The sequence below is a fragment of the Triticum dicoccoides genome, chromosome 7A (genome assembly GCF_002162155.2).
Source record: "Triticum dicoccoides isolate Atlit2015 ecotype Zavitan chromosome 7A, WEW_v2.0, whole genome shotgun sequence".
In the NCBI taxonomy this organism is placed as follows: domain Eukaryota; kingdom Viridiplantae; phylum Streptophyta; class Magnoliopsida; order Poales; family Poaceae; genus Triticum; species Triticum dicoccoides.
Window position 1 is genome coordinate 657,337,065 of NC_041392.1, and position 13,673 is coordinate 657,350,737.

Genomic DNA, 13,673 nt, shown 5'->3' on the forward strand with positions numbered 1-13,673 from the left:
GTTTGCCGAAAAAATTACGTCTAGACCGCTTAGCAGACTGATACAAGCTCGCGTTGGATGGCTGAAGACGTTCGGACAGTGCAGTTCGGACGGTTTAAGGGCCCGCTTTAAAAATGCCGTGACACAAGTTAGCATACACAATTATCTCTCTCCTCTGCTTCGTATACATTCCTCAACATGCAAGAGTAGGGGGACATGCAGATCAATACTTTTTTATTGCCCAACCCAAATTGGCTCTAGGCTGCACAATGGTATGCACTAGTGCCAAACGCCAAATTCCAATATGACAACGCTATTTGGGTACACATTATGGATGAACTAAAAGCGCCTAATCTGTTACGTTCTTCTGCCAATGAACACCGTAATCAGCTGCCTCTGCCTCCAAGCTTGCCGTTGCGGGAGAACTCTGTTGAAACTCGTCCACAGGATCAATCACGTCAAAGTACAAACGAACACAAGCACACAAAACTTTGATAGCCAAAGGCCTTTGTTGTGCCCTTTGTTTTCTCTTTATTGATTTTCTCATATACAAACCAGACTACTAGAATCCTAACCGGACTCAACCTGACCTCACGCATTGACCAGCTATCCTAACCAAAACAGTTATACCAAACCTATTATAACTTGGACACATCTAACTAGTACAGCTACACGGCCAAGCCATATACACAGTGAACTTGACTTTGCCTAACGCTAGTTAATCTCAAGATTATTTCTAACAAACTCCACATGGCGCCGTCACGGGAAAACTCCACAGGCCAACGCTAACGCATTCAACTCCACCTTCCCACACATGGCGCCGTCGCTCGTGGCTGAAACCCATTCGCTACCACGGTTGAGACGGCACCACGGCCTAAGGCTTTGGTTCTGCGCATCAGCGGCAGCGTCTGCCGACGCGCATGATGCATGTAATCAAAGGGCAGAGCGAGTTGCCCTTGCGCAAAAGTCTGGCATGTTCGGCAGGCTAGTTTCAACAGTTACTGACCGGTGTAAAACCAACCAAAGTTGTACAACCAGAAAACATGTGAGAAAAGCATATCAAATGCGCCAGATAGCAAGTAATCGCAGGATAACACAACAGTAACATCAGGCAAGAACAACAGAATTATAGACCAAATTCAGGGCTCTCTTATTCATAGTTCACACCAAAGCTGCTACAGAACAGCGGAAGCTTGAAGGTAATACAAACTAACACTGACACTGGATCACAGTACTGTAGAAACAAAGACGTGGCCAGGCAACGACAAACGACACACCAGTAGCAATATCCCAACTCCATATGTGGTGTGTAATGTCGTATAAAAGGGTATGCACCCTTTCATTTTGAAAAAGGAGACGAGCTTCAAATATCTAGTAGGAGTACGTGAGTATCAGTTTCATATGACCTTTATTTCTTGCACTCCTTCAAATCAGAGTGAGTTGGTATCAGTTTCATATGACCTTTACTTCTTGCACTCCTTCAAATCAGAGTGAGTTGGTCCGACCGATTCAACGAGAGGTCGGAGCTGGCTAGTAGCCTAGCTGACAGACCAGTGTTGGACGCAGAGAGAAATAAGAGTGTGTGTTTTTAACTGGAAATAAGAGTGTTGAATGGGAGCGAGCATGCAAGCGAGGCAGAGTTGTATGCGAACGAAGATGGGGAATGATACAGATTCTTTAAAACTTAGCTTGCACACGTAAGCATATGCATGTCATAATAGGGGTGCGGATAACAAAAATCAAGTTCGAATCTTATTGGATGCTCCTTTCCTTACAACACGTACATAAGCATCTAGCGCTCGAGGCCTAGGGTTCCCCTGTCCTCCTGGCTTCGCCGCCGGGAGTTTCTTGTAGATCCGATCCCTCTGCTTGAGGATCGATCTTGATCTCGTGCTACTCGCGCTGGTTTGGAGGGTGGCTCTCTCTTCTCGACCGAACTCGCTGTCCCTTGGCCAAGGGGCTAGGGTTACGGAGGGTTCTGTTTTGGGCTGCGGCAATGGCGACAGAGGCGAGTGGATCACGGGCGAACAACGTGGAAGATCCAAGTGTGTTGCTGGAACGCCTGCATCTGCAGGATGATGAGCGGGATAATCTTGTCTGGGCGGAGGAGGCGGATGATCCAGAGGAGAAACCGAAGTGGCTTGCGCTGGCTAGGGTTCTGACCACAAAATCCTTTGGTCAGGGGGCCTTGATCGCAGATATGAAAGAGGCATGGAATCCCGCGAGGGATGTAGTCTGGAGAAGGATAAATTCCAACTTGTTCTCGATACAGTTCAATTGTCTGGCAGATTGGAATAAGGCGTTGCACCAGGGTCCTTGGGACTTTAAGGGGATGGCTTTGATCATAGCAGAATATGATGGTTTTAAGAACCCGGAATCTGTCAAGTTGGACAAGATCGAAACTTGGTGCCAGATACATAAGCTACCGGATATGGTCCTGAAGAGGGAACAGTTTGTGAAAAACATGGCGCAACGCATAGGCGAGGTCGTGGAGGTGCAGATCGTTCTCCCTAATGGTTTTATTGGTGAGTTCATCAGAGCCAAGGTAAAACTTGATGTATCCAAGAAATTGATGAGGTTTGTGGGTTTTACAAAAGGGGGCGAGACTGAGTATTACCAAGTCAAGTTTGAAAAGCTCCCTGTGTTTTGCTTTATGTGTGGCCTACTTGGTCATTGGCATGAGGAGTGTGGTTAGGGGGAGCATGATAAGAAGGATATGGAGTGGGGTTCTTTTATTATGGCATCTCCTAGAGGTGCAGGTGGAAGCAGGAACCCGGCTAGAGGTGCTGGGCGTGGCTCGGGTCGTGGCTCGGGCGCTGGTGGTGAGGAAGATGAGGCCGAAGCTTGTGGAAGGAGAGGAGGACTAGCAGGGCTTCGCGGCCGGGGCCGTGGATTTGGGAGGGACGTGCATGCTCGAGAACCCTAGTTTAACAGTTCAGATGGTGAGCACATGCACACGAGCTGGCGGTATAACGCTTCTAGCTCACAGAGTGAACCAGGGCTTGAGGTAAACCCTGAGTTGGATGGGTCCAGACCGGAAGCTCGGGAGGATGCTCTGATTGTTCACAAAAGAGGTCCAGACGACGCCCATATGGCCTCAGAACCTGTGGCTGTGGAGGTGGCCCCAGCAGAGGTGGGGGCCATTCTTCCCGCAGGGTTTACATCAAAAAGGTGGATCAGTTTGAGGGGTCGGATATATCCAGCAGTTCAGATATTGGTACACCACAGAAGAATGCGAATCGCAAGAAGCTTAAGACGGACGATGGTGTTGCCATTGACAGTACATCAACTAGTGGATCGGCGGCCTCCTCGATGGAGGACCGCCGGGAGCAATGAATCTATTAAGTTGGAACTGCCGGGGGGGACTCCCGGACAGTTCACGAACTCGCGACTTTGGTCAAGTCGCATTCCCCCACTCTCGTCTTTTTGTGTGAGACGAGACAGTTTGCTAGCAAGATGAAGAGGTATCGCTCAAGATTGAGCCTGAAGGGCTTTGTTGGTGTTGATTCTAGTGGTAATAGTGGAGGTTTGGCACTGTTTTGGCACGAGGGTCTGAAGGTGGAGGTTAAATTCTCAAATGCCCGTTGTATGGATGTTCATGTACAAACTGGGCCGGATGAACAACCGTGGAGACTGACTTGTGTGTATGGTGAACGGAGGGTGGAGGATCGGCCTCTTATGTGGTCTCTGATGCAGAACCTTTGTGCCAATTCAGATTTACCATGGATGGTGGTGGGTGACTTCAACGAATGTATGTGGGATTTAGAGCATTTTTCCCTAAACACGAGAGCACCAGTTCAGACGCAATTATTCCAGGATGTCCTGGAGACGTGCGACTTGGCTGATCTGGGTTTTACTGGTGTCCCTTACACATACGATAATAAGAGAAGTGGGAATGCAAACATGAAAGTTCATCTGGATAGGGCGGTTGTGAATCCGCCTTGGAGGAATATTTTTTTCAACACCTTGGTACACCACCTTGCTTCCCCCTGTTCAGATCATGTGCCTGTTCATGTGTGTTGTGATGATGTGGGTGATTAGACCAACTAAGCCAAGGCGCAGGCAGTATGAGATTATGTGGGAAAGAGACCCTGCGCTCCAAGACTTGATTGCGAAGGCCTGGCTGGAGGCGGGAGAGAAGGCATCCCTAGGGGACGTGCATGCGGCTCTAAGGGATACTATGAAAACGCTGTGCAAGTGGAGTAAGGAAAACTTTGGCAGTGTAGCTCGGGAAATTGAAAAGTCACGGACACAGCTTGAGGAACTCATGTTGATGAATGCAGACAGATGTGAGATTCGTAAGGTAACATATAAAATGAATGAGTTACTTTACAGAGAAGAGTTAATGTGGATGCAACATTCCCGTATTACTTGGCTCAAGGAAGGGGATCGAAATACAAAAAAAATCAATCAAAGGTTGTGTGGAGAGCTAGAAAGAACCATATAAAAAAACTCGAAGACACTAGTGGTTGGGTTTTTCACGGGTGAGGAAGCTATGGGCCAAGCAGCAATGGATTACTTTAAGAACATCTTTACTTCTGTTCCTTCGGTTGATCCAAGCCCCATCATTAATCTAGTTCAATATGTTATTGATGAAGATACAAACGCATCTTTGTGTGCTGATTTTACTGAGAAGGAGATTTCGGATGCTTTATTTTAAATTGGGCCTTTAAAGGCACCGGGCCCGGATGGGTTTCCGGCTCGGTTTTTCAAGAGGAATTGGGGCACTATTAAGGAGAGTATTGTGGCAGCGGTCCAGGAGTTTTTTCGGACAGGAGTAATGCTGGCAGAGGTAAACAGCACTAATATAGTCCTAATTCCAAAAATTAAGAACCCTGTTAAGATTACATATTTCCGGCCAATTAGCCTCTGTAATGTAATCTATAAGGTGGTTTCTAAGTGCCTTGTTAACCGGTTGAGGCCGGTGTTGGATGGGATCATTTCTCCCACCCAAAGTGCTTTTATTCCTGGGCGAATGATAACGGATAACTCTTTGATTGCTTTTGAATGTATTCACCATATCAAGCAGGAAAAGGATCCTACAAGGAGTTTTTGTGCCTATAAGCTGGACTTATCCAAAGCTTATGATCGAGTTGATTGGGATTACCTTAAGCAAATGATGCAAAAGCTTGGCTTTGCTCATCGGTGGGTTGACTGGATAATGTCATGCGTAACCTCAGTGAGATATTCAATAAAATTTAATGGAGCCATCTCTTATTCATTTGCATCGTCTTGTGGACTACGGCAAGGTGATCCTTTATCCCCATACTTATTTCTACTGGTGGCTGATGGATTGTCAATTCTGTTTAACAAAGGGATAAACTCATCTGAGTTGTCCCCGTTGAAGATCACGAGGAGAGCCCCTGGAATATCACATCTATTATTCGCAGATGACACTCTCTTATTCTTTAAGGCCACTAGGCAACAGGCGAATACTGTTAAGCAGATTATCAAGACTTATGAGCAAGCCACTAGCCAACTGTTGAATCCGGCAAAATCCTCTATCCTTTTTGGAGATTCTTGCCCGGCAAGTATAGCAGCTGAAATAAAGGGTGTGTTGGAGGTGGTTAGCTCGGGTTTTGAGGAGAAATATTTGGGCTTACCAACGCCGGATGGCCGGCTTACCAAAGGCAAGCTTCAAAATCTGTAGGAGAAAGTCAGCAAAAGGTTGTTTGCGTTTGATGGGCATCCAACACAGGCTAGGAAGGAAACGTTGATAAAATCTCTAGCCCAAGTGATCCCCACCTTTATTATGAGTGTGTTCAAGATACCACTGGGTGTCTGTGACGATTTGAACCGCATGATCCGTAACTATTTTTGGGTTTCAGAGAAGGGAAAGCGAAAAACGCATTGGTATGCTTGGGAGAAAATGTTGCAAGCAAAAGCACAAGGAGGGCTTGGCTTTAGGGATTTCAGACTCTTTAATCAAGCGTTGCTTGCAAGGCAAGCGTGGCGATTGCTGATCCATCTTGACAGTATGTGTGCAAGGTTGCTAAAGGCAAAATACTACCCAAATGGGAGGCTAGAGGATAATGTCTTTTCGGGTAACCCCTCTCAGTCATGGCAAGGGGTCTGCTATGGACTTGAGTTTCTAAAGAAAGGGCTTGTGTGGCGCATAGCAAATGGCCAGAATGTGAGAATATGGCATGGCCAATGGTTAATGAGAGGCAACACTAACTCTCTGCTTTCCATAAGAGGCCGGTGTCGCCTAAAATGGGTGGCTGAGTTACTTGATCACAATGGCAACTGGGACTTTCAAAAGCTCCAATAATTCTTCTTACCGGCTGACGTGGCACAGATCTGCAAGATGAAACCCTCGCCACGGTTTGGGGAGGATTTTCTGGCGTGGGCGCCTGAGAGGAGTGAAGTTTTCACATTTAAGAGCGCTTATTGGCTTGCTGCACATTAAATGCTACATCCATCGATCCCTTCGTGGAAGAATATCTGGTCTTGTCCGGCCCCGCCTAAGGTTAAGTCGTTTGCATGGCGATTAGCAACGAACTCTCTAGCGACATAGAGGAACAAGAGGCGGAGAACCTTGGAGGAACGGGACACTTGCCCAGTCTATGGTAGAGAAGTTGAGGACTCGTTTCATGTGTTTTGTGCATGTGATAATGCTCAGCAACTTTGGTGTGGAATGGCGACGGTGTGGGAGCTGCCCAAACTCACTGATATCAAACGGCATGACGACTAGTTCATCCAGATAATCTGTGAAGCCGAAGTACAACAACGTGTCCGTTTAATTATGCTCTTATGGAGAATTTGGCACGTCAGAAACGAAGTTGTTCATGCAAAGCCGGCTCCTCCTGTTGATGTATCTGTCCGGTTCCTTGAGAGTTATTTGAATTCTTTGGCAAGCTTGACCGCTAACCAAGATGTTGATTATGCCAAAGGCAAGATGGTTCCTGCTCAGTGCCTCCTAGAACCGAGCGTGGTCCGCGCTGTACAGATACAAAGCATTAGCCCTTGGATCCCCCCACGTGAAGGAAGAGTGAAGCTAAATACTGATGGTTCTGTCTTGAATGGTAATGCAGGAACTGGTATGGTTTTGCGGGATCATGATGAAAATATTATCTTCAGCGCTTGCAGATTTGTTTGCGATTGTGAAGATGTACTCGAGTCTGAGATATTGGCCATCAAGGAGGGCATCAGTTTGGCGTTGCAAAGGAGCGCTCTACCTATAGATGTTGAGTCTAATTGTCTTGAGGCCGTCCAAATGGTAAAGGATGCGGGTCGCAACTTCTCAAGATATGCCTTTATAATTGGAGAGATCAAGCAAAATATGGGGGAACGGGACTCTTCTATTACTCATATCCGCCGCTCGGGCAATTGTGTTAGTCATGCCATGGCTAGTTTTGGTAGTAGGCAGGGTCGAACCATGGTTTGGCTCGGCTCAGCTCCTGATGAACTCTTATGTATTGCCTTGCGAGAATGTAATCCCAAATGATTGAGTAATAAAAGAGTTATTTTGCAGAAAAAAACACGTACATAAGCATGTGTTATTTCACCTATTATTAATTTTAACATTTAACTTGATTAACTTTCGGCACCTAATATTTCACGATGCACGTGGCCCGTGCTCTCAAATCCTCCATGTCATCAAATCTCTCACATTTTTACTTTTGGTGTCGCTGGATGGTCTACGGACCTATGGATGTATTTTTACTTCTGATGTTCTTTCTACTATCTTGACAGTTGATGATAAGGGCGGAGCCAGGCCGACAGCAGGACCCGAGCCGCCTTCGAAAACTACCACGGATTTGGACCTCACGTCCCAGGAAATCGCTAAAGTCAGCAAAGGGGTTGGGCCTCAAGCCCCAGGCCCGGGCCCTGGATAGGTGATGAATAGATTGAAAGTTTTTCTCGTAAAATAAGTCTCTCACATTTATCGCCGATACTTTAAAGGTGAACTACCACCTATATATTTGGGCAACCTCCCTTGCGTTCCCATTGGAGATGTGAACTAGCATTGATTGATTAGTTGCTCTTCTTTAGCCTTTTAACTTTGTTAGAATAAATCCGAGGCGCTCTGTCGATCTATCGAGGACCAAGCAATCACACCAGGCATGGCACCGAGATTTGTTAACAAGGTTCATCAGTATGGCTACATCCCCGGGGTATGACTACGGGCGCTCCTCCCCTTGACACCGTTACAATACCGCACTCCGGCCGCCCGGGCGCAGGCACACGCCCCGGCTCCCCCGTGTGCCCGTGCTATTATGTTGGCATAGGTTACATCATGTGTCTACCTCCACTATATATGAGAGGCCTAGGATACAAGTGTCCTACTTGGAAACGACTCTATATCCTGTCTACACACCGTACGACTCCAAGTCCAACTGTAACCTAACTTGTACAATAATATTCGACACAACACTAACAAAGTCCACCTTGGCGAATATTCTCCACCACCTTGAATTCGTCCGTGCGTTGAACCTCCATGTACATTGGACTTGAGATACACCATGAGCACCGCTGCTACTCCCAGACTCCATATGACTCCACTTGCAACTGTAGTCCCTTCTCGTCTTTTTCACAGTCAACACTCGAGCAAAATTAAGTTTCTCATTACTCTACTATGTGCTCCCAACTTTCGGAGTTTTCGTTCAAACGCTATCACACACCGATAATTTATCTGCGTGAAAATGAACAACTCACATATTGGATGTCACATACAAGAGTTATTTGAACTCAACATCACCGCTCTTTCTTGACTGTCTGTATGAAATTTGCACTACAAGAAATATGTCAACTTGCGACCATCACTATTGGTCACTGAAAGGTCATTATTTTTCATTTGCGACCTTTTTGCGACCAAAACAGATGGTCAAAAGCTGGTGGTCGTAAACTGAAATTAGCCACCTTCTTTGTGATATGTAAAAGGTCGTTGGTTCCACGACCAAATTTTTGGTCACTAGCAACCTCACCAGGCCACGTAGGGATCCAGCGTGGCAAGCTGATGTGGATAAGAATTAGCCCAGTCCAATTCGGTGGTTTACATGGGCCGAGCCCAAAAATTCAGCCTATTTATATTTTTATTCTATCTAGTCAGCTATATGGGCAAGCCCAACATTGGAGCCTTTTATTTTTGGGCCAGGGCTTTTTTCTCAATAGTTTTTATTTTTCTTCTTCTATATAAAAAGGGGTCCACTTGTCACATGGGTCCCAATTGTCAAGGTCATATTATTCATATTTCAATTTAACAGTAAATAAATAACTGGTATTTAAATTGGCGGTATTCAAATTGCACTGACAAAAAACACATGTAATACTTCAAATTATATTAGCTAGATTCATGCAGCTCCTGCTCTCCAAATAACACGTAATACAAGTTCTAACACAAACTTTACAAGCTCTACAAGTGGAATAATGATACAAGCTCTACAGGTATGGCAATCACAATTACAAGCTCTATAAGGTAACAACTAGATACTTCATAAGCTCTACAAGTGTTCTCTTCTTTAGCATGGAGCTCCTTCGATAGCGATCATATGCTGAATTCACTAGACAACCATATTCAAGACTGGGCTAACAGAACAGCAACATGCCCTCCACGGGCCTTCCATGGCCGCCCTGTTACATGAGTAAGCTGAGAAGAATCAAAACAAATGGAGCCAATATATTATCAACATTCCATTCAAAAAGGACAGTTCTGTATATAGAATGATAACACAAATCCTACATAACATGATTCACTCAGTTGAAACAAGGTGACAAACTAATGTTCCAGGGAGGTAGTTTTATATAATAAAAACTAATAAAAACAAACTAGGCACCTGCATAATCACATGGAGGTAGTTTTAGATAATAAAAACTAATGTTCCACGCATATTCTTCAAAGAATCAACTAAAATTACTTTCAAGCAAACAGGTTGTACATCGATCAGGTTGTAAAAACAAAAATTCAGGGGTGTACCTAGTGCAAGAAGGCATCGACTAGGTTTTGAAGCTAATAACAATTAGCATGCACGTATCAAGAAACAGAGACCCATCTACTGTAATGCATCACCTATATATAATAGACCCATCTCTCCAATGCAATTTCATGGACCAACAAATATAGGTGTTTATTTCTTCCTCTGCTAAACTATCTCCATATGGATATCAGCTAATGATACACGTATCATATCAAGGCAATGCTTTGGACAGCATATATTCTGCAAGCTGCTGCTAATTTGCAAATACAAATGGACGCCTAATAGTGCTCACATAGAATTAGCAGAGCATGGTATATTTATAGCCATCACGGGAGGGGGCACCTGAACCCACGCCGGCTGCTGCAGGGCTTGGGCTACACACACACATACATGTATCAGAAGCAATTCAGTCAACACTCTCCGTAGGCAAGAGGCAAAGTTGGCACTCACTGGGTTGAGATAATAGCAGGAGACGTGCGTACCTGAAGGGGCGAGCGATTGGTCCGAGCCCGGAGAGCAAAGGAGGCATAGGGGCAGTGTGCTGGCGTGCCTTGGAAGCCCGGGAATGTGGTGGTACAGATGGTCAAGGAAGAAGAGGAGCAGAGCAGGCCCTTCATGGCCAGCTAGATGCGTCCCTCCTTCTGCTCCTCGAGGATGGGTGACCTGCAGTAACAGATATGTTATACAACCCGGGATCAAATGTAGCACATACTATCGTTGTAACAGTCTTCTCTTGTGTCTGGCAGTATCCAAATTTACTGTTACTTTTTAAAGTTAAGCTGAATCGTCTTGTAGGAACAAAAGAAGAAACCAGTTGAGTCTCAAAATCTAACCATGCCACAAGACTAATACCAACTACACACGTTTCTAGACAGCATTTTAAATCTAAATGTGAGACTAGTGCTGATATGGTCAGTTTGAGCTTCATAAGTCTAATTATGGAAAAGAATGCACTGAAATCAACTTGGTCTGCGTTGCAGACAAAGATAGTAGCAGGCAGGCAGCTTTGTAGTAACCCAAGTAATATAATGTAATAGCAGAGCGAGGCAAATCAAGTTGGTTGTGTGTGTGCTTGAGCTAGCTTAGTACATACAGTCCATGGTTGGGCTCCAAAACAAACAGAGCATGCTAGTGTCAACAGAATCAAGCCAGGGGAATAGAAACAGACCATACCATGATGAAGTTTAAAATAGAATAATCAATGCATATACATTTTCTAGTGGAAAATCACAGAAACAGTTGATGAAAATCTGCATCCGAAGTTCTAACAATGCCATGTCTACAACAAAACAAACCTAACTACATCGTCAGGCAACTTTGAATAACAAAAAAATCTACCATTTATGATTAATTCAACAAACAAAACTAAATAGCATAGGCCTTTTGTGACAAGTTATGGTAGCACATCGCCTGCCACTGTGATCTAACGAGGAACTGATATCACGTGAGGAGCAGAACTAATTTCCAGGAGGAACTAAATAGCTCAACTCAAGCACAATTCTGAAAACTACAGTGATGTTAAAAATCAAGAACATAGCAGGAAATATCAGATATATTCAAAGATAAGCAGTTCACCATGGCACTCAACTACAAACAAGTGTAAAAAGGGAACCATCAATCACCGCCTTGCAGAGCGTATTGACGAGCGCCATCGGCTTCCTCTTCAGACCCCTCGAGAACCTAACCAATCCCAACACAAATCGAATCAACAAGCCGGATCAGACCAAAGACAACCGCAGCCAGCCACAGTTGCAGATCCGCAACGCAAAGGAGACACCGCTCGTTACCTTCTGCGAGCGCGGGCTGGGAAGAGCCCAACGAGGTCCTCACTGGACATGTCCAGGAGAGCGTCTAGGTCCATGCCGCGGTAGCTGAACTTGCAGAACATCCTCTTCTTGGGACCGGCGGCCGCCACCTCGGGGTCGACATCAACATCCGCCTGCGACGAGAAAACACCGCGCACGTCAGAAGGGGAGGTACGGGCTATGGGACCGAGGGGCTAGGGCTTCGGAGAGGCACTCCCCATGGTTGAAGGGAAGGGTGGAGCTCGAGCCGGTGGAAGGCGGCGGTGGCGAAATGGCTGTCGGTTCCATGGCCGGGTTTCCTTCCAGCGCCATGGCCTTGGCGTGCGGAGGAGGAAGCTGCTGCTGCTCCTGCTCAGGTCGTTGCAGGTCAAGAGCAGTGACACTTGGAGGGGAGGCCGATGGCGGGGTAGGGGTTGGGACGACGGAGAGGGAGGTCTGGGTCGGGGAGAGGGAGGCAGCACGAGAGGTTGGATCTGGATCTGGGTGGCGGCGGCGATGGGGAAAAGGGAGCGTCAGTGGCGATTGGGAGAAGGGAGCTAGGGTTTTGTGGGTGGACGAGGATGAGAGGGACACGGGGTGATTCGGGAGGGGGTGAGAACGACGAGGGGGGTGTGGCTGCCGTTGGATCCGGTCGCATCCGACGGTGCTTAATCCATGATCCGCGTGAGATGAATTTGGACCAATCAGAATGTAGTATCGTTTTTGATGACGTTAAGACCATTTAAATTGGTCGTAATCGATTGAAAATAAGATTTTAAATCATGTCTTCTATTTGACGACCTAAATTTTTTATAGAGATAAATAGAAATCAAAAACCTTCGCATTGTGTCACCAAGTGTGACCTACTTTTCAGTAAAAATAATAAATTTTGGATGGAAATTGCATTTTTATTTTCCGAGTGACCGAAATGAGTTTTTTTGTGAAGGACCTACCATATATTTGTTGCAAAATTGGACCAAATCAAATTTCTAAAATACTATGCCATATTTAATGCACAATTGACAAAATGGTTGGATGTCAAAAGTTTCGATCCACCTCTGGTGAAAAAGACAAATTTCCGCCGATTCATAGGAAGCGGGTCAAATTTGAACTGCAGTTGCCTCATAGTTTGCTCTTTATTTTTTCCAAAAATCATTTCTAGGTACATAAGTATATATTTAATCAGAGAATCATCAAAAGTTTTCCAATATTCAACCACTAGCTAGGAACGGTCAAGCCCGCCGTTTTGACCGCATTTTGAAACGGGCATAAAAAATTAAAAAAAAATCAAAAAATTGGAAAACCTTCGCATTGTGTCATTATATGTGACCAAGTTTCCAGGAAAAACAATAAACTTGTAATACGACAATTCTTTTAAAAAAGGGCTCTCAGAAATGAGCTATCATATCTAAAGATTCTTGGCTTTCAACCAAATAATCAATCTTATGGCCACATTCATGGCATAGTTTGTTCAAATGATCTCATATTATGCAAAAGGATGCATCTTGGAATTCCAAACAATGTTGCCTCAGGGATTTTTCATTTGCTTTGCACGGAAATTTCATTTTCCAATTTCCGAGTGCCCGAAATGAGTTTTTTGTGTGAAGGGCCTACCATATATTTGTTGCAAAATTCGACCAAATAAATTTTCTAAAATACTAGACCATATTTAATGCACAATTTACAAAATGGTTGCGTGTCAAAAGTTTTTGATCCACCTCTGATGAAAAAGACAAATTTTCGCCGATTCAGCGGGAAGCGGGTCAAATTTGAACTGCAGCTGCCTCATAGTTTGCTCTTTATTTTTCCTAAAAATTATTCTAGGTACATAAGTATATATTAATCAGAGAAACATCAAAAAAATTTCAAGATTCAACCACTAGATAGGAACGGTCAAGCCCGCCGTTTTGACCGCATTTTGAAATGGGCATAAAAATTCAAAAAAAAATAAAAAAAATTGGAAAACCTTCGCATTGTGTCATTATATGTGACC